Source organism: Odontesthes bonariensis, chromosome 21 (assembly GCF_027942865.1).
Source record: "Odontesthes bonariensis isolate fOdoBon6 chromosome 21, fOdoBon6.hap1, whole genome shotgun sequence".
Lineage (NCBI taxonomy): Eukaryota > Metazoa > Chordata > Actinopteri > Atheriniformes > Atherinopsidae > Odontesthes > Odontesthes bonariensis.
This window is the reverse complement of record NC_134526.1, coordinates 33,991,522-34,012,328: the sequence shown is the minus strand read 5'-3', so window position 1 is coordinate 34,012,328 and position 20,807 is coordinate 33,991,522.

Genomic DNA, 20,807 nt, shown 5'->3' with positions numbered 1-20,807 from the left:
AAAACAAAGTTGTTTCCGGGCGTAGCTCCACCCCCTTGACTCCGCCCCCAATGGTTATTGTGTCAGTGGATAGCCCTTGTCCTGCTGAATCCGAGGATGTGTGTATCTTGTCTATGCCACCTTCCTATCAGGACTTATTGCCTCTTAAGCTTATGCCGGGGTTCGGCATCCGGGGTTTTAGCCCCTTATCCTAACCCTAACCCTAACCCTAACCCTAACCCTAACCCTAACCCTAACCCTAACCCTAACCCTAACCCTAACCCTAACCCTACCCTAACCCTAACCCTAACCCTACCCTAACCCTACCCTAACCCTAACCCTAACCCTACCCTAACCCTAACCCTAACCCTAACAATGCCTTACCCTAACCGGGCATAGGGGAGTGCTTGTGTACGTAATACTTACCTGGAACTAGGGTTTTTGACTGTGGGACTTGGTAAAAATTTTGGAAAATTGACCAAGTATTTTGTCAAAAATCATGTGTCCAAAATAGGTACCAAATGACTCCAAATGGCCCGAAACGTGCTCCTAACAACTTTCCCCAGAGTCCTTTTTGGCTGTGGGACTTTGGAACTTTTTGCGAAAATCGCGTTCCATTCATTTCAATGCGGAATCGGTTTTTGCTGATTATCTCGGGAACGGAAGATCATAGAGACTCGGAAGTGACTTCCGTCGGACATAATACGACCCTTGTGAATACGCCTGACTTGTCCCCGTGTCTCTACGACCTTCCGTTCCGGAGATATAAGGAAAACAAAGTTGTTTCCAGGCGTAGCTCCGCCCCCGTGGGTCCGCCCCCAATGGTTCTTGTGTCAGTGGATAGCCCCTGTCCTGCTGAATCCGAGGATGTGTGTATCTTGTCTATGCCACCTTCCTATCAGGAATCATGGCCTCTTAAGCTTATGCCGGGGTTCGGCATCCGGGGTTTTTCCCCTTATTCCTAAACCCTTCTGAAGTATGGCACCCTAATGGCAGGGGGGTGACATTCGGGGTTTTGTCCCCTTACCCAACAATGGGGACGGACATAGGGGAGTGCTTGTGTACGTTATACTTACCTGGAACCGGAAAAAAAGACCTGGAAAGGAGAAAACAAAGTTAAATTAAATTTGACATGCCTAGGTGGTCCTGTGGACTCTGGGAATTGGGTCTAGTCAGCTGGTCTACTACTGCCGTACCAAACAGCAGTAGACCAGCTGGATAGACCCAATCCCCAGAGTCCACAGGACCACCAGGTCACGACCAAAGAGTCCAAATAGTTGCACAATCACATGTGTGGGTTTCCCACACTCACAGTCTCCGAAATACAGCATTGTCGGCCTTTCTTTCCAACGCCATACCCACTTACTGTACGAAAGTGCCGTCGGACCTTATATGGTTGGACAGATAAGGCCCTCAGCTATCCGTAGACGTTGGTTTCATGTCTCTAGCACATTCCTATCAAAAGATATGAACTTAACATCCTAACAACATTACACAGGCACGATTTTGGCAACAAACAATTCCACCAAGTGCATTCCCATTTTTCAATTCAATTCATTTTTATTTTTATAGTGCCAAATACAACAAATGTCATCTCTAGGCACGTAGTAAGTACAATTCAAGCCAATTGGAATTCAATTCATTAATAATAATCATAGTTCATAAAATATTCCAATTCGTTCATATAGAACCAATTCAAAAACAATTTCCTAGCTAAGAAAACCAACAGATTGCACTGAAAACTATTCCCATGCATGTCAGAGTCCTGTGTGTGTGTGTAAATGTGAGTGCGAGTGATGCATCTCTTCCAGTGAGGATCTTGGTGGAGAGCCTACACAGGTGGAGCTCATTGCCTCATCAGGGTGCTGGGAATAAAGGAGCTGCAGAGCCTTCACTCAGTAACTCCACCGGCAGTCTCTCTGGCCGGCTGTTGTACTTTACCTGTTAAAAGTTATTGACTATAATCACTGTTTATGCTACTGAATCACAACTTTTTGGACAAAATAGCTTACAACCTTTCCACCAAATGCGGTCCCATGCATTTCCTATGGAAAATACATTTTATCATGAGCATTTTGTTAAAAAACCATGTCTCCAAAATAGGTACCAATCGACTCCAAATGGCCTGAAACGTGCTCCTAACAACATTCCCCAGGGTCGCTTTTGGCTGTGGGACTTATTGAAAAAAAATTAAAGCCACACTACGCTCATTTCAATGGGGAAACGGTTTATGTTGAATAACTCCCGAACGGAAGGTCCTAGAGATTTGGAAAGTTGATCCGTCCCACATAATTTGGCCATGGGCTTTCCAATGGTACCCCCCACGAGTCTCTACGACATTCACTTCCGGAGTTATGGGCCAATCAGTGACAAGAATGTTAAAACGTCTATATCTCCGGAACGGAAGGTCCAAAACCTTATTCATTGGTACTGTGAGATTCAGCGGGCCCACAAATGGGGGGGTAGCCGAAGTTTCGATGCTGTGAATCACTGTTAAGGGTACTGAATCACCACGTCAAAGGTGGCGCTCAGCGACTACATTTTGCGTCATAACTCCCAAACGAAAGCTCGTAGAGACTCGGAAGTGACTTCCGTCAGACATAATTCGACCCTTCTGAACACGCCTGACTTGTCCCCAGGTCTCTACGACCTTCCGTTCAGGAGATATAGGCGTTTTAACGTGATTGGCTAATAACTCCGGACCGGAAGTTCCCACCCCTTATTCATTGGTACTGCTAGATAGAGCGTCCCCGAAAATGGGGGGGTAGCCAAAGTTTCGCAGCTATGAATCACTGTTAAGGGTTCCGAATTAGACCCTCTGAAGTGGCACTCTTGCCTTATCCCTAACCCTAACCCTAACCCGAACAGGAGTCCGAACTGGGACATCACGTAGGAGGGGGCCATTGAGCCTAACCCCAACCCCAACCCTAACCCTAACCCCTAACCCTAACCCTAACCTAAACCTAACCCTAACAATGCCTAACCCTAACCGGGAATAGGGGAGTGCTTGTGTACGTAATACTTACCTGGAACTAGGGTTTTTGAATGTGGGACTTGGTGAAAATTTTGGGAAATTTACCAAGTATTTTGTCAAAAATCATGTGTCCAAAATAGGTACCAATAGACTCCAAATGGCCTGAAACATGCTCCTAACAACTTTCCCCAGGGTCCTTTTAGGCTGTGGGACTTAGGAACTTATTGCGAAAATCGCGTTCCATTCATTTCAATGCGGAAACGGTTTTTGCCGATTATCTTCGGAACGGAAGGTCGTAGAGACTCGGAAGTGACTTCCGTCAGACATAATATGACCCTTTTGAACACGCCTGACTTGTCCCCAGGTCTCTACGACCTTCCGTTGAGGAGATATAGGCGTTTTAACGTGATTGGCTAATAACTCCGGACCGGAAGTTCCCACCCCTTATTCATTGGTACTGCAAGAATCAGCGTACCCAAAAATGGGGGGGTAGCCAAAGTTTCGGAGCTATGAATTACTGTTAAGGGTGATGAATATTGATTTCCAAAGTGGCACTCAGCCCCTTATCATGTTTTAATATTGTTTTTTAATATTGAGTTTTTTCCCAATAGAAAAAAAAAACTCACCGGTGTATTATAAAACAGGAAATGGGTTGCAATGTTTCCCAACAGAACGGAATTCTGTGACCACAACCAGGTGTAGCGCCACTATGTGGTAGGTTAACCACAGTTTGTTTGTTTCCCAACAGGAAAGAACTCAGGTGTATAATGAATGCACACATTTCTTAACAGACACCCTAAGGCATACCAAACCCATCCGCGATTTGGATTGCAAACTCCATTGCCTCCTTGAAAGGCCTGTACTCCGAGTGAAGGGGCAGCCGTAAGCAGTTTATGCAGGTGTTTGCGATGGGATATTTTCCTCCACCATGAAGGAATTCCAAGGATGGCTAAGGGGAGAACCCCATCGGTGGAACCACATTGGACCCCGTAGTGAACGTAAGAATGGATTCCAACGTCATTTTCTTCTCTTCTGTTAAATAATGATAATACAAAAACACAATAACTACATTAGTGACACCATTCATGATCAAAGTTATTTTGTATGAAAAGCAATTCAAATATGTAATCACCAAAAAAAAGAAACGAAAAAGTAAACATTACTTAACATTCTTCTGAGAATACAGAGAAAGTGAAAGATTACAGAGAAAGTGTATGAGCATTGACACATACAGTGTATTTTGAGAGATAAAAGAAATAAAAATTAAATTAATGGTGCACCGTGTAATATTTTTAATAGTTTATTTCCAGAATTCCTGCGGCCCATTCACAAATGTTACCTTTGTCACAAATACTTACCACCACCATCAAATTCTAAGTATTCATAATGACTAAGACAATTGCACTTTTCACACATGAAAAGCGGGATCTTCTCCATGTCCGCCATTTTGAATTTCCAGAAATAGACATTTTTAGTAGCAAAACTTACTGTACTTTGGTCATACTTATAAATATTCATGAAAATATCAAACTTGCCACAGGTAGCAAAGTTTCAATGAGCAGCATAGTTGCAACCTTCTCTGGCTATCACTATACACAGTGCACCTTGAAAAGTTAATTTCTACTTGGATTACTTCATATTTTAAAAATGTAAGGTAATGTTACTTGGGCCTAGATGACATTTTCCTTGGCAATGAACTTTTCATTTCATCTCAGTGACCTTAACCTCTCATAAGCCGCTTTCGGACAGACCGTTCTAAGAAAGTAGTTATCAGAACTACCCTCCTCGAATTTCGTTCTGATAACTATCCTTCCCCAGCGGAACTGTTTCAGTCTGCATTCGCACATGAGTCGGGACCTGATAGGGACTGATGCGTCGCGCGCAGCCGTCTGCTTCAGTGACGTGTTAGCCGTTAGCCGTTAGCCGTTTAGCGCTACATTCAAACACAAAATAAAACGGTAAAAGTAAGGAGAGTAGAAAAAACACCACCAAGAAGCTAATATGGAGATCGGGGAGGCCACTGTGTTTATGGTCTACATGATGGTGATATTAATCATGGACAATCACATCAGGCGTTTAATATCGAGGCTGGAAAAGCTCACAGAGAGAGTCAGGAGATGATACTTTTTTATTTCATGAAGGAAGAAAGGAGAGCAGAGCGCCGCAGACAAAGTGTAAGTTTAACTTATTATACACCCACCGGTTGTGTCTGTGTCATATGAGGAGACATTTCAGCCGTGATAGCATGACATGGGGCGTAGCTACCAACCACCACACACCTCCGTTAGAATAGTTCTATAGAACTATGAAAAGACCCGACCTCGGAGAAGGAGCTAAATAGTTATAGGAACTAAGGGAGAAAGCCCCGAGTTCCTGTATGTCCGAACACGGGAGAAAACGGCCCCGCGGATTAAAAGGTTATTAGAACTGCCAAAGGTTCCTACAGTCCGAAAGCGGCTAAAGTCCTGTGTCACAGCAACATCCAGTGCCTTCAACACTATTGAAATTCAATCACCTTCTACATCCTGAAGGAAGTCCCTCCAAAATGCCACAGTCATGTTCTCGCCCATCCGGGAGTTGCTCCCATCCTCGGACCAGTTGATGTTGAAGAGACTGTCCAGAGAGTCCGCTGTGAGTGTGGGAGGGTTGTAGCACAGCAGCGGGCGAAATGCCTCCGGGTGCTGTTGTATTTTTGGCAACACGCCCAGGGTTTTCAGCCCGTCTTTGAATCTAAACATTTTGCATGGGGGTGGGGGGGCAAAAAAAATTTAATATCAAAGACATAACAATGCCATATTGTTGGACATTTCTTTTAGTCACAACAACATACTTGCAGTTAGCAGCCAATGTCATGCATTTTCATTATGACATACTGTAGCCAGAGAAAGTCTAAACACCCCTGTTCAAATGCTAAGATTTTTGTGATGTAAAAAAATGTCACACAGATGAATAATTTCACAACTTTTTCCACCTTCACTATAAACTATAACAATAAACTCAAAGCTTTACAGGGAAAAATAGAAAATACAAAACTTGGTTAACATGGTTGCATAACTATGCACACCCTTAAACTAACACCTTGTAGCACCTTTGGCTTTTAATACAACACTGTCTTTTTGGGTAAGAGTCTATCAGCGTGGCACATGTTGATGTGGCAATATTTGTGCACTCCTATTTGCAATAGCACTCCAAATGTGAAAGATTGCAAGGTCATCTCCTATGCAGTCCTGGTGAGATTCAATGATAATTTGCTAGCTTGGAACTAGAAGTAACATGACCAGACTATGAGAACAGCTGAAAAAAAAAAAGAAAGCTACAACTCAATCATTTAACTGAAGGGAAGGTGTAAAATTAGCTCATTTCTAGAAATAGTGCAGTATCGTTTTAATTCTCCATGGACACCCTGCATCATGTGTTATATTACCACGTGAAACAAAATTACTGCTCCAAGGGTGCCCGAACACGATGGACCACATGGAACATCAGGATGTCCTCCAGCAGTGGATATTTGTCGGTCAAGGATGTTAAGAGCCTTAAGCAGCCAGCAGTGGCCAAGTAGTCGCTGATAGGCTCCACAGACAGCTGCAGGTAATGTAGTGTCCTGGCTTCAGAAACCTGTGGAATAGTGCATAAACAGAGGTGTCAAAAGTAAAAGTAAATTTATTGTGTAAGTACAACACTGGCACATAACATTACACAACTGTTACACCAGTTATGCCATTGTAGCTAATGAGGTCGATAGACGTTGTTACTGAAAAAAAATTAACTAAGAACCTACCAAAAACCTACAAATTTGACCCAACCAGCGCAGCATCAGGTATATTGGTTTACAGTATCTGTAGACCAGTTACTCAGTGAAGTTACTTGTGTTGGAAGGAAACTGTAACATTTTTTTTTACCTATGCTTTTACTTTTGACAGCTCTGTTCATAAAGACACATACACTAGGTAGTGCATCAACATCACCACAACCCTAGTAATCTGCTTCATTATGTTCACTACCCACTCTACATTGACACACCCAACTGAAACAACTTCAAATTAACATAGATACACACAGCAACACATTAGTGCATGAAATGTGCAACCCCCTTCCCCCACCCACAGACCTTTTTTAGCTTGTCGCGCAGATCAGTATCAGTAATGTCTTCCAGCTCTGGCTGGCACCGGTCTGCTCCCTCGGATATGTACGTAAAAAGAGTCTTCGACAGAAAACATGGCGGTGGACCACCATGGACCAGGCTGAGGGCAATGGCAGTTCCTGCATAAAAATATTTGTCTTTACGCAAAGCTAGAAAGATAACAGAAAGAACAGAAAGTACAGCAGATCACTTGCCAAGTATGGTCAGTGTAGTAGCAGAACAATTAGATTCTTCAATAATTCCATATAGTTATGGTAAACAAACCTCTGAAATCTAGAGCCAAGTGGCGAAGGCCTACGTGTCCCTCAAACATCTCGGACTGTGACAGGGTTTGCATTAGAATGCGAAGAAATTCTCTTCTCCCCGTCAAGAACATTGGAGCGATTTATGTTGAATCTTGAAATGCAACTGCTATCGATTTTCTCGGCCAATTCCTTCAGACTGTCACTAACTGGGACATCTTCTTTGGGGAGCCTTCAAGAGAGAAGAGAAGATAGAATTGCCCACACATTTACAACTAGTTGATTTTCACAATGTAATGCAATGTAAGGGAGGGTGATATGGCTAAACTTACTTATCACGATTGAAACAACATTGTCATGATTCTGATTTTATCAGTATTAGCAGTATCAGCAATTTCTACTCAGTTTACATTTATGGCCTACAAAGCAAGTGACTGAGACTCCGCCAATTCTCCACCTGGCCATGGCTGTCCACATGGCCTCTTCTACTCCACAAGGACAAAGCATGTCACTACCTCTTATTTACTGATTGATGGGTCAGGTAGCAGAGTCTGAAGCGCACCAGCATAGAACTGCAAGTTATGGAATGTGTCAAAGGCGATCTCACACTTACGTCTGGTCTTGCATGCTAACGACAATAGCATGTAACAGTTCACCGTCTTCCCCCTCCGCCAAATCTTCAATGATGTCGACATATGCTCTATAGTAACTATCTGGACTATGTCCTGCCTGGTCATTCACTTGTGGCTGCTGGGGTAGCGGTTGAGGTGGCTGTTGAGGTGGCTGCTGGGGTGGTGGGTTAGGGTGGCTGCTGGCAGAAATGTCTTCCATGAGGTCGTCCTCTACCTCGGAACTGTCATCACTGTATGAGCCGTCATCACTCAAACACTTGAGAACAAAAAAAATGTACGGTATGTAGGTTTTAAGCATAGTATACTTAATACCATTTTCAGAAAACAGAAGTCCAAGGGGGAAATTTGTGGAAAAGTGGGTGAACCATCTTTTTTACACATAACCTAAAATCTTATTTTGGTGAAGCCATTCTTTTGTTGATCTAGGCATTTGATTAGGCTAATTGTAGTCATGAAAGGTGAACTCTCATATTCAACCTTCTAACTGGAGGCCGAAGGTTTTGTGCCAACACTAACTGTTATTTTGAACTCTCAATATATCATTTGAACAGGGGTGTGTAGACTTTCTATATCGACAGCAAGACTTGTTTGTTATCGTCACCAAATAACACTTTACTGTTTTTCAAAGTTCTCTGCTACTGCTCGATACCTAACGTAGCTGCTAGATTATACAAATACAGCCAAAATGACTGAAGGGCAGCATACTTACCTCAAGTGAAAGGGAAGGCCGCAGGTATAAAGATGCCCTTCTGAATATTTTGTGTATGAGGATTGCATCCAGCTTTTGGCCCTCAGACAGTGATGGAGGAACAAGCTTGTTGCCACAGGGCATGAGGATCTGTAAGCTAATGTAGATTAAGAGTTTGATGAAGCAACACATACATACAGCACATAAATAGTCACATAACCGTCCACAGAGTAAAAAATAATGAACGATAAAGTACACAGGCCAAAGTGATGGGCTGAACTCAATATATATTTTAAAAGACATGCATTCTTTAAAACACACTGAGGGAATACCAAAAACATTGCAATGCTACTCCAAGTCAATCACACTTCTGTAATATCAGCCTTTCCAGTTAGGAATCAACAACCATTTTGGCATGCAATGGATAGAAATTAAAGGTAATAACCAAAATAAGCTCCCCAAAACAGAATATGCCGTTATTCTGCAGGTGGGGGCCAAAGCCCATTTCTCTTTTTTTTTAATCATTTCTAGCTTATTAGTCACAAGTGCATTTTGTCAGTGTTCCATCCCGTGAGGTACCACGAGGCGGTGTCAATCAACCAGACAGAATGAAAAAAGACAATTGGTCTGTGGACACCACCTGCAGAATAAGTCTACTTTGGGCACATTTTGTTTATTACCGCTAATTTCTACCCATGCCTTGTTAAATTGGCCCAGCAGTTGTCGAAATAGATTCATGATGAGACAAGGGCTGCTCGATAATGGCAAAAATCATCATCACGATTATTTTGGTCAATATTGATATCACGATTATTAAATACGATTATCCATTGAATTTGAAAACATCCATTTATTGAAAAAATGTTTTTGCATTGTTTGCCATTGCACGATGTTTAGGTAAGGTGGCTCTATCAGCTCCAATGATGCACAGGGAGCGTTTGGACTGGCTTGATTCTGAGCGTGGAGCGCAGAAGACAAGACATTCGAAATGAATCGGTTGAATGAATGAATGAATGAATGAATACAAATATGTTGGGAATATATCGGGAAAGCACAGATAATGTGATGTAAACATCTGTTTTCTATGCAAATTAATCAGGAAAAAATCTTAAAATCCATTCATATCATTGTGGATGGTAGATAAAAATGTCCATTCTGTTTGCAGCATCGGACTTGGATTTCAATAAATAATAGGCATAATTTCATTCATAACAAATGATTCAAATTGAAAGTCAAATAAACTAATAATTACACAGTAGGTTATCTTTTTCTGCCTTGCATTCCATTGTGAGTTCTGTTGACTTGCCCCCTTCCTCAACCTGGAATGTTCGTTTATCGAGTATTGATACAGGGTGTTTATAGTAAACCAAACATCCTACCCTCTGAGTAAACATTGTATTATACTGTTGAGTTGTTTAGTTATTGACTACGTCAAATAGAGACGTCTTTTAATGACCACTAGAGCATGTTCCGTGTTTGCCTACTTTAAAGCTTTTAGCACTGCCAGTCTGAACATGTTTCTAATACGTTTGTCCCCCCCCCTTGCGTGCACCTTCCAAAAATCCTGCGTAGAGGCTACGCGTAGGCTACGCAGTCGCAAGGGCTGTGATTGGTCGGCGGGGTTCAAAACAAGCAGAGCGCAGGCAAGACTGGAGACGAGTTCAGAGAATCGACACAGAATATGACATTAACTGACATTTGCGGCATAAAATAATAATGTCAGACATGAGACCACAATGAAGCAAACCTTTTTAAAATTGACGTTCGTGTTGTTTTGGCCACCCGGTTTATCTTTTTATCTATTGTCGCTGCTTTACATTAGAGTAATGTTAATGTGCTTGATACTTTGGATAACGTGTTTAGGCTGCTGGACGGGAAAGGACACAAAATCAATATTGTGCTGACGTGAATGTGGCGATGAATTGCTGTACGCAACACAGTCGCGACGCTGTAGAATCGGCCAATGTTCACTCACAAACGGGGCGAGAGGGCTTTTAGGGAGGGGCGAAAGCGCACGCACAATGTATTATGTACAGTCTATGTGTATAACGTGAGACAAATTGAGAGCGTCATTGCGAAAGGGAATGCAGCAAAACAATCGTTTAATTCGATTATGTAGATTTTGTGATCGTTGCAAGCCAAAATCGTGATTAAAATACGATTAATTGAGCAGCCCTATGATGAGTGTTGCTTCCTAACTGGACAGGCTGGTATCACAGAAGTATGGTTGACTTGAAGTAGCATTGCTTTGTTTTGGTCTTCCCTTTATTTTTTGGAAGCAGTGTATTGGTGGAATGTGGGCCAACTCTAATACACATTCGGGTTTGACATCCCTGGCTTAACTTCTCTCAACACAACAAAACGGACTGCTGTCCACTTCAGTAATTACCTGACATTATTAGGAAGGCACACCTTAGCTGTAAATGCCTGCCTAAGCCTAGCCATCACCTCTGTGCTGTCCCATGCCTTTTCGAATTCAAAGGCATTCAGTATGTAGCCTCTCTGGTGCAGCACTGATTTCTTTGCTTGTTTTACGACACTGCTGTCATCAGCTGAAGGCAGCAGGAAAATATCTTTATGAAAAGCCTGGTGCATTCCCGGCTTTGTTCTGTAAAAAAAAAAATGATATAGAACATCAACATACTTAGGACAACCTGACAAAAACAATCAAAATCAAAGACTGCCCAGACCACTACCGTACATGAATGCACTATGACATAGTAACAGACGTGCCTAAAGTCAAAGTAGAGGTAAGACATTTGCAATATTTCCCAATTACGTTACTGGTCCGGCCCACTTGAGATGAAATTAATCAAAAATATCAATATTATCAGCAACAATCATTATGAATTTCCATACTATGCAATGGGTGGTAATGAAAGGTAATAACAAAAAATGCCACGAATAATAGTTATTCTCTAGGTGGTGTATAAAGACCATTTCTCTCTTGTCAGGATAACCGGCTGAATTGTTGGTCACATGTGCTGTGCATTTTCACAGTCTTAAATCCCTGCAGGTATGAGGTGGAGCCTATCACCCGCTGACATAGCTCAGCTGGGGGTAGTCATCCAGAAAGCATGAAAAAGGAGTGCTGCTTAGGCAGTATGAATTCTGGAAATAAACAACTAAAAATATTACACAGGTGCACTGTTTAATATTTTTTGTTGTTTATTTCCAGAATTCATACTGCCCATTCATAGGTGGCACCTTTGTCATGAATACTTACCACCATCATTAAATACTAAGTATTCATCATTAGTCCAGAAATAGACATTTTTAAATGCAAAACGTACTGTAGGCCTACTTTGGGAGTGAGGTTTACTAACGTTCCACGCCACACTCTGCTAGTTAGCCTCAGTTACACATGAGGTTTTGCTGGTGCTAAGCTGAACCATTTCTGATTTGGCACTGAGTGAATGCAAAATGGTAGTTCTAGAATGATAATACACGACACTACGGTGCATCACGAAGAGGACAAGGCATAAAATAAAGGAGAAAAGGCTGGTTCAGCATGGACAGCATACACCTGTGCTTCCCAGCTTCTCCGTTATTAGATACGTATAATGATTTAATGATGCAAAATATGTTTCAGGGAATGAGCCAAACCAGCGGAGAGAAGTTGTAAACATGATCAATATTCAACTCGTCCACGAGCCTGTAATCTTTTAATACATTGATTCCGAGGGGACACCTGGGAGTGGGAGTACACCATGCACAAGAAGTTTTCAGCACGACTTGGCTAACTCGCTAACTGTGTCAGACAAATGTAGCTAACAGCGTAGCCCTGGCGTAGAATTAATCTGCACCCTTTAAGCATGATGAAGTGTCTGTTAGGCCATATCAATGGCAAAAACATTCTTACCTTTTCCCCGACTTTCCTCTGGAATTCCAGGTGCTGAACCGCCTGGCCTGAAATCTAGGGGTTCCAGTGTCGATGTTGATGGCATTGATGGAAAGGGATTGCTACTTTGGCTAGTTCTACGTGTACTTTTTTCTGGTCTGAAAGCATTTCTTATCTCCGCATTAACATTTTCACAATTCCGCCCATTTGCCTGCGTAGCATTGGTATGGCTGATGGCAGTTGAAATTGTACTGATTAGAGCAGGCGAACCTAAGAGACTTCTTAATACGCCGATTGCTTCTTCAGTCCTTCTGTCGGCCATGCTTGCAACAAATAAAAACGCGCCAACATTTACCAGTTTGAAAACTCGTGTGTGTCTATGGCAGTTTAGAACAGACATGAAGCAATAACCCCACCAACCGTTTGGAAGCCGATCTGCAACAAATTCGTTTGGTCTGGTTTGGTTCACCTAGGCTACGTCACGTTCCAAAGACCGCCCCCATTTGCACGACCGATCTCGCACAGAATGGCTGCTAACACTGCACATCTGAACGAAAACGAAAGAAGATATCATGACAAAATCGCAACTTTAGGTTCCGATCCCTATCTGTTACCCCCAATTTTTCTATAATCTGCTTTTGTCTACCCCACGTTTGCCTAAATTAACGTTCCACGATATATATTTATCTCGTTCACAACCCCTCTCCGTACAGTGGAGCTAGTTTAAAGGCTTACAAAAGCACAGATACGTAGGGGAGACCAGGGTAAGTTGAGCCACGGGGTAAGTTGAGCCACCCCCTGTTACTAAGAAACCGTAAACAAATGTGACCATGTGACCCCATTCAAAGGGGGGCGGGACCATTTCCATACACATATGAAGAGGAGAACCACATGTCAAAGAAGGTGAGGGAGATATTTATAAAAATGTGTTTTTTTGCCCTCTATGTGAATTCCATGTGTGTCCATAATGAAGATGATCTAGAGAAGACAAAAATAGAATGATATTTAGACACTTTAGGTTTCAGTTATTGGCTTTCTAACCTATGATATGATTGCTAATCAAAATAATTTAAATTAGCCTAATTGTCTTTATTAGCATTTTTCTACAAAATGGTGGCCACGGGGTAAGATGAGCCATTAGATGTGGGTAAGTTGAGCCACTGGCTCAACTTACCCCGTTGGTGGCTCAACTTACCCCATATGGATGACACTGTAAGTTTTCACATTTAGGTCTACTGGAAGTAATAATAATAATAATAATAAGTTATTTATATATATATATATATATATATATACACACACACACACATACACATATTGTTATGAACAACAATACATATATAAATAGAAAAACTTTAAATAAAGGTAAATCAATAAAGTTTTTTAATAAATAAAATGGTGCCCTACTTTGTTATTACAGGTTGGCCCTATGCATGATGCCACGTATATACAAAAGAAAGACAGACAGGGCCACACAGTCCCGAGCAGTGTTGGAAAGGGCCGCAGAAGAGGTCAGGAAGGGCAGGGCAATTCGGGCTGTGACAAGGGATGTTCACGTGGACAGGATGACGTTGACAAGGTTCATGCAAAGTATAGAGAATGGAGAGACCAAAACAGGGTTTGAGAAGGTAGCATTAGGCAAGGCAAGGCAAGGCAAGGCAAGGCAAGGCAATTTTATTTATAGAGCACAATTCATACACAGGGCAATTCAAAGTGCTTTACAGCTACATAAAATCACAAGAAGGCAATAAAACCATTAAAAAGGAATAAAAAAAATAAAATAAAGAAATTTAAAACCCATTAAAATAATCATTAATTAATTAAAAAGTGAAGAGTGCAGATAAAATACTTTCAGGTGTCATATGCACAGCTAAATAGAAGAGTTTTCAGCCTGGATTTAAACATTGTCAGAGTTGAGGCCTGTCTCACATCTTCTGGAAGACTGTTCCAGATGTTAGGAGGATAAAACTGAAACGCAGCCTCACCTTGTTTAGTCCTGACTCTGGGCACCAGCAGGAGACCCCTCCCTGAGGTTCTCAGAGCCCGAGTTGGTTCATATGGCTCTAACATGTCAGAGATGTACTTTGGCGCTTGACCATGAAGAGACTTGTACACAAGCAGAGCTGTTTTAAAGTCTATTCTCAGAGCGACAGGAAGCCAGTGCAGAGACCTGACCACTGGACTAATATGGTCGTATTTCCTGGTTCTAGTCAGGACTCAAGCAGCAGCGTTCTGGATGTACTGCAGCTGTCTTACAGCCCGTTTAGAGAGCCCAGTGAGCAGGCCGTTACAGCAGTCTAACCTGCTGGAGACAAACGCATGGATCAGTCTCTCTAAGTCTGGTTTAGACACTATTCCTTTGATTCTGGCAATGTTTTTTAGATGGTAAAAAGCTGCTAATGTTACTGATTTAATGTGGCTGTTAAAGTTCAGGTCTGAGTCCAATATTACCCCGAGATTTCTAACTTGATAGTTAGCTCGCATGATATTTAATATGACCATGGAAGCAGACCTTGCGAGTCATATTAAGACGCTGTCTTTCCAGTTCCATGGGCTAAGCCCTGTAAAATGCAGGCAGCTGGCATATGAGTTTGGAAGGATAAACAACATCACAATGCCAGACAACTGGTACACTAATGAGAGAGCAGGTCAGTTTTTGAAAGAATCACAATTAAAAAAAAGATAGAACTGTTGGTATATAAGTAACTGTACAATTCATTGCATTTAATTGGTTTCATGTAAACATTTATGAATAGGAAAGGAGTGGTTCCAGTCTTTTATGAAACGGCACAGTCTGTCATGCCGAATGCCAGAGGCGACCTCAATTGGCCGACAAACGGCCTTCAACAGGCACACTGTGGGAGAGTTTTACGACAACCTCGCCTCGGTGATGGACAGGTAGGCCTATAACAATAATAATAATAACAACAACAACAACAAGACATCAACATACTGTATGTTTATTTAATTTCTAGAAAAAAATTGTGTGTTTTTATATTTATTTCTATCCTAGATTCAAGTTCCCTCCAAACAGGATATACAATGTTGACGAGACAGGGGTGACTGACGTCCAGAAGCCGAAGAAAGTAGTCACGCAGAAGGGCAAGAAGCAAGTGGGCTCTGTGACCTCAAAAGAGAAGGGGGAGCTCATCACCCTTATATGTGCGGTTAATGCTGTGGGAAATGCCGTGCCACCACTGTTCATATTCCCCCGTGTCAGGTACCACGATCATTTCCTGAGAGGTTCTCCAGTGGGTTCAATGGGCTGTTCTTCAAAATCTGGTTGGACAAACCAGGAAATCTTTGTCACATATCTCAAGCATCTGATCCAACATAGCAACTGCTCCCCAACCAACCCCCTACTGCTCATCTTGGACAACCACGATTCCCATGTGGCACTGGAGGCGGTCAATGTGGCGAAAGAAAATGGTGTCGTCTTGCTGACCCTCCCTCCCCACACCTCACATCAGCTTCAGCCTCTTGACAAGACTGTGTTTGGGCCCCTGAAGCGATATTATAACAGGTCCGTGGATGGGTGGATGAGGTCCAACCCTGGCAAGGTGGCCACCATCTATGACGTTCCGGGGATGGTCAACACAGCTTTCTCATCGGCAATGTCGCGACAGAACATTCTGTCTGGATTTGAGGCAACAGGAATCTTTCCCTACAATAGGGACGGGTTCACTGATGCTGACTTTGAGTCAGCTGAGGTAACCAACCGACCCGCACCAGCCCAGCCTGGCCAGCAACCAGCCAGTCCCGCCCAGCCCGGCCCGCAACCAGCCAGTCCCGCCCAGCCCGGCCAGCAACCAGCCAGTCCCGCCCAGCCCGGCCAGCAACCAGCCAGTCCCGCCCAGCCCGGCCAGCAACCAGCCACTCCCGCCCAGCCCGGCCAACAACCAGCCACTCCCGCCCAGCCCGGCCAACAACCAGCCACTCCCGCCCAGCCCGGCCAGGAGACTGCGGGGTATCGATCTCCTTCATCAATTATCCCACTTCCAAAGGCAGCGCCTAGAAAAACAACAACAAAAAGAAAAAGAGTGAAAACAAGAATACTTACCGACACCCCAGTAAAGGAAGAATTGGAAAAAATTAGAGAAGAAAGGAAAAACTCACCAAAAGTACGGAGAAAGATACCTCTTCAAAAGCAAGATGCCAGCAGCTCAGATGAAACGCACATGTCTTTAGACGATGACCCTGATAGCCCTGATGACATTACATCAGATGAGGACGAGGACCAGTCCATCGACGTAGGGGATTATGTGCTGGGAAAATTTGTGGGGAAGAGGAAAATTAATTTCTTCATTGGCCAGGTCATTAAAATTGATGCCTTGGAAATAGAGGCCAAATTTCTGAAAAGAACCCATCCGTGCCAGGGGGGAGGAAGGAAGCCAACGTTTGTGTGGAAGAAGAAGGATGAGGCTGTCATTTCAAAGCAGGACATCGTGAAGAAATTGCCCCAGCCCTTTAGTGTCGGGGGCACAGCAAGAAGGGAGAGGCAGTTAATGTTCCCCTGCAATTTGGGACATTGGGTGATTGAATAACTGAATTGAATTAATTTAACTGCCTGAATTTTAGATTTTTTAGAAATAACTGTTTTTAGATGAATTACTTGTTCTTGTTGTACTGTTTGTAGCCTACTAATTGAATGATTGGAAAATAATTGAATTGAATGAATGGCTGAATTTTTTTTAGAATGAATTCACATTAACTTGATTAGAGTTCAAAAGGAGGAGAATTTGAGGTGTATTTCTTGTCGTATTTCTAATAAAGTTACCTTGTTAACCTGACATTTTTTGTGCTGGCTCAATTTACCCCACTTGACTTTTTTTTTTTTAAAGGTTATAACACTCTAACCATAAGAGCTGATCAATTATTTTTTGCTCAGATAGTAACAGGACACTTTGAAATTTAGTATGATGTGAAGATTTGAAGCAAATACGCCTTTATCACTTAGCTGTGATGAAAAATCTAAAAAGTGGCTCAACTTACCCCGGTCTCCCCTACCAATATTCTGTGGGTGGATGGGTGAAGGACACCAAAGTGTGGCACTTGGCTACCAAGGATTTATATCTCATCATGGGAAAAGTAAGTACTATAAAAACGTATTATTTGTTGGTGGTAGTTTACTCTGGTTATGAGTTGTGTATACGCAAGTGGCTAACAACAGCTAGCGCTAGCAAGCTACATACTACTCATAGTACAATTTAGCTCACGGCTAGCTGTCATTAATCTGGATAATGTTCTTAATGTCAGGTGTATTTAAACTCATTAGGATAGGTAGGAGAAGGGAAATGAGTCGCGCAAATCCGTTTGTAACTTTGCGAACGTTTCATGAATGAGAATGTGTTTGCAGCTTTAGCTACTCAAGTGCTAGTTCTAGCCTCTACCCGGATTGCCCTAGCAGCTACTCTAAATTCTCCCATACATAGGGAGACATTTAGATTCCAGGAAGTCCCGGTTTGTTCCGGTTATGTCAACATAGATTCTATATAAATCTTCTTCCTGTACATAAACTAATTGTGTGTAATGCTGTTTCTACTGTGCTACTGATACAATACTAGAACTAGACCTTAGAGTTTAAGTTAAATTACATGGCAAACTGGCACGAACAACACCGTGTCTTATTTCTTAGTACTTACTGTAGGTCTCATCTGTTAGTTATGAAAAAGGTTTACAGAAGAAAGTCATGTCATTTGTGAACTTTGTTTGAATTAAGACCAGATCAGCAACTAGGGCTATTATGGACAGATTTGTGAACTATGATCTATCACTCCAGCTATCATTATGTCAACCAGAGCAATAGATTAATTATGATTGGCTAAGTATTATAGCAATATAAGGAGAATCTGAAGAGATATTCACTAAATTCATATATTTAACGTTTTCTTCCTATATTTAACAACATCCAGAGCCTTGAGAAACTCAGGGCGGACCTCATCCACCCCCGGGGCCTTGCCACCGAGGAGTTTTTTGATCACCTCGGCAACCTCAGCCCCAGAAATGGGAGGCCCCACGTCCGAGCTCCCCAACTCTGCTTCGTCATCGGAAGGCGTGTCGGTAGGATTGAGGAGGCCCTTGAAGTATTCCTCCCACCGACTCACGTCGTCCCTAGTTGAAGTCAGCAGAGCCCCGCCCTCACCATACACGGTGTTGACGGTGCACCGTTTCCCCCCCCCGAGCCGCCGGATGGTGGACCAGAAACTCCTCGAGGCCATCCGGAATTCATTCTCCATGGCCTCCCCGAACTCCTCCCAAGCGCAAGTTTTTGCCTGAGCAACCGCCGAGGCTGCGTTCCGCTTGGCCTGTCGGTACCCATCAGCTGCTTCCAGAGTCCCACTGGCCAAAAAGGCCCGATAGGACTCCTTCTTCAGCTTGACGGCTTCCCTCACCACTGGGGTCCACCAGCGGGTTCGGGGATTGCCACCTTACGGCCACAGCTCCGGTCGGCCGCCTCAACAATGGAGGCACGGAACATGGCCCATTCGGGCTCAATGTCCCCCACCTCCCCCGGGACATGGTTGAAGCTCTGCCGGAGGTGGGAGTTGAAACTCCTCCTTACAGGGGATTCCGCCAGCCGTTCCCAACAGACCCTCACAATACGTTTGGGCCTGCCAGGTCTGACCAGCTACCTCCTCCACCAGCGGAGCCAACTCACCACCAGGTGGTGATCAGTTGACAGCTCCGCCCCTCTCTTCACCCGAGTGTCCAGGACATACGGCCGCAAGTCCGACGATACAACCACAAAGTCGATCATCGAGCTGCGGCCTAGGGTGTCCTGGTGCCAAGTGCACATATGGACACCCTTTTGTCTGAACATGGTGTTCGTTATGGACAGTCCGTGACGAGCACAGAAGTCCAACAACAAAACACCACTCTGATTCAGATCGGGGGGGGGGCCGTTCCTCCCAATCACGCCCCTCCAGGTCTCACTGTCATTGCCCACGTGAACATTGAAGTCCCCCAGCAGGACGAGGGAGTCTCCCGGAGGAGCACTCTCCAGTGCCTCCTCCAGGGACTCCAAAAAGGGTGGGTACTCTGAACTGCCGTTTGGTGCATAGGCACAAACAACAGTCAGGACCCGTCCCCCCACCCTAAGGCGGAGGGAGGCTACCCTCTCGTCTACCGGGGTGAACCCCAATGTACAGGCGCACAGCCGGGGGGCAATAAGTATGCCCACACCTGCTCTACGCCTCTCACCGCGGGCAACTCCAGAGTGGAAGAGAGTCCACCCCCTCTCGAGGAGGCTGGTTCCGGAGCCCAAGCCATGTGTCGAGGTGAGTCCGACTATATCTAGCCGGAACCGCTCAGCCTCGCGCACCAGCTCAGGCTCCTTCCCCAGCAGAGAGGTGACGTTCCACGTCCCAAGAGCCAGCTTCAGTAGCCGAGGATCAGACCGCCAAGGTCTCTGCCTTCGGCTGCCGCCCAGCTCACACTGCACCCGACCCCCATGGCCCCTTCCACGGGTGGTGAGCCCGTCAGAAGGGGGACCCGTGTAATTTCTTCGGGCTGTGCCCGACCGAGCCCCACGGGCACAGACCCGGCCACCAGGCGCTCGCCGGCGGGCCCCACCCCTGGGTCTGGCTCCAGGGGGAGGCCCCGGTGACCCGCGTCCGGGCAAGGGAACAGAGTGTCCATTTTTCTTCATCATCATAGGGGTTTTATGAGCTGTTCTTTGTCTGGTCATCTAGGATCTGTTTGCCATGGGTGACCCTACCAGGGGCTTAAAGCCCCAGACAACATAGCTCCCAGACTCATTGGGGCACGCAAACCCCCCCACCACGGTAAGGTGACAGCTCGTGAAACCCTAATCAATTAACCCTATTTAATAATAACCCTAATAACTGGCTATATATGCGGATATACATGTATATAACAATACAATAAGGACAGGAGGACGTATTAATATACACAGCGTTTAATGAACATGTATGTACGGATATGTATGTGTGTGTGTGTGGGGGGTGGGGTGGGGTGGGGGGCACACAAACACGGTCCAAACATTCAATTGTTCTAACCCTTACCCTCCTCAGCGCAACCGGTATGGGGATGATGTTTCCACCGGTGGATGGCCTGTGCCCTGCCTGACCTCTATGGAGAAAGGGCCCAAACCTTTCGCCCTAACCCTAACCCCATCCCACTTATGAATAAGGCTAATCGAAAAAAAAAGGCTTCAATTTGCTAGGGAGCATGAAAATTGGACTCTGAAGCAATGTAAGAAGGTCATATGGTCTGATGAGTCCAGATTTACCCTGTTCTAGAGTGATGGGCACATCAGGGTAGGAAGAGAGGCAGATGAAGTGATGCACC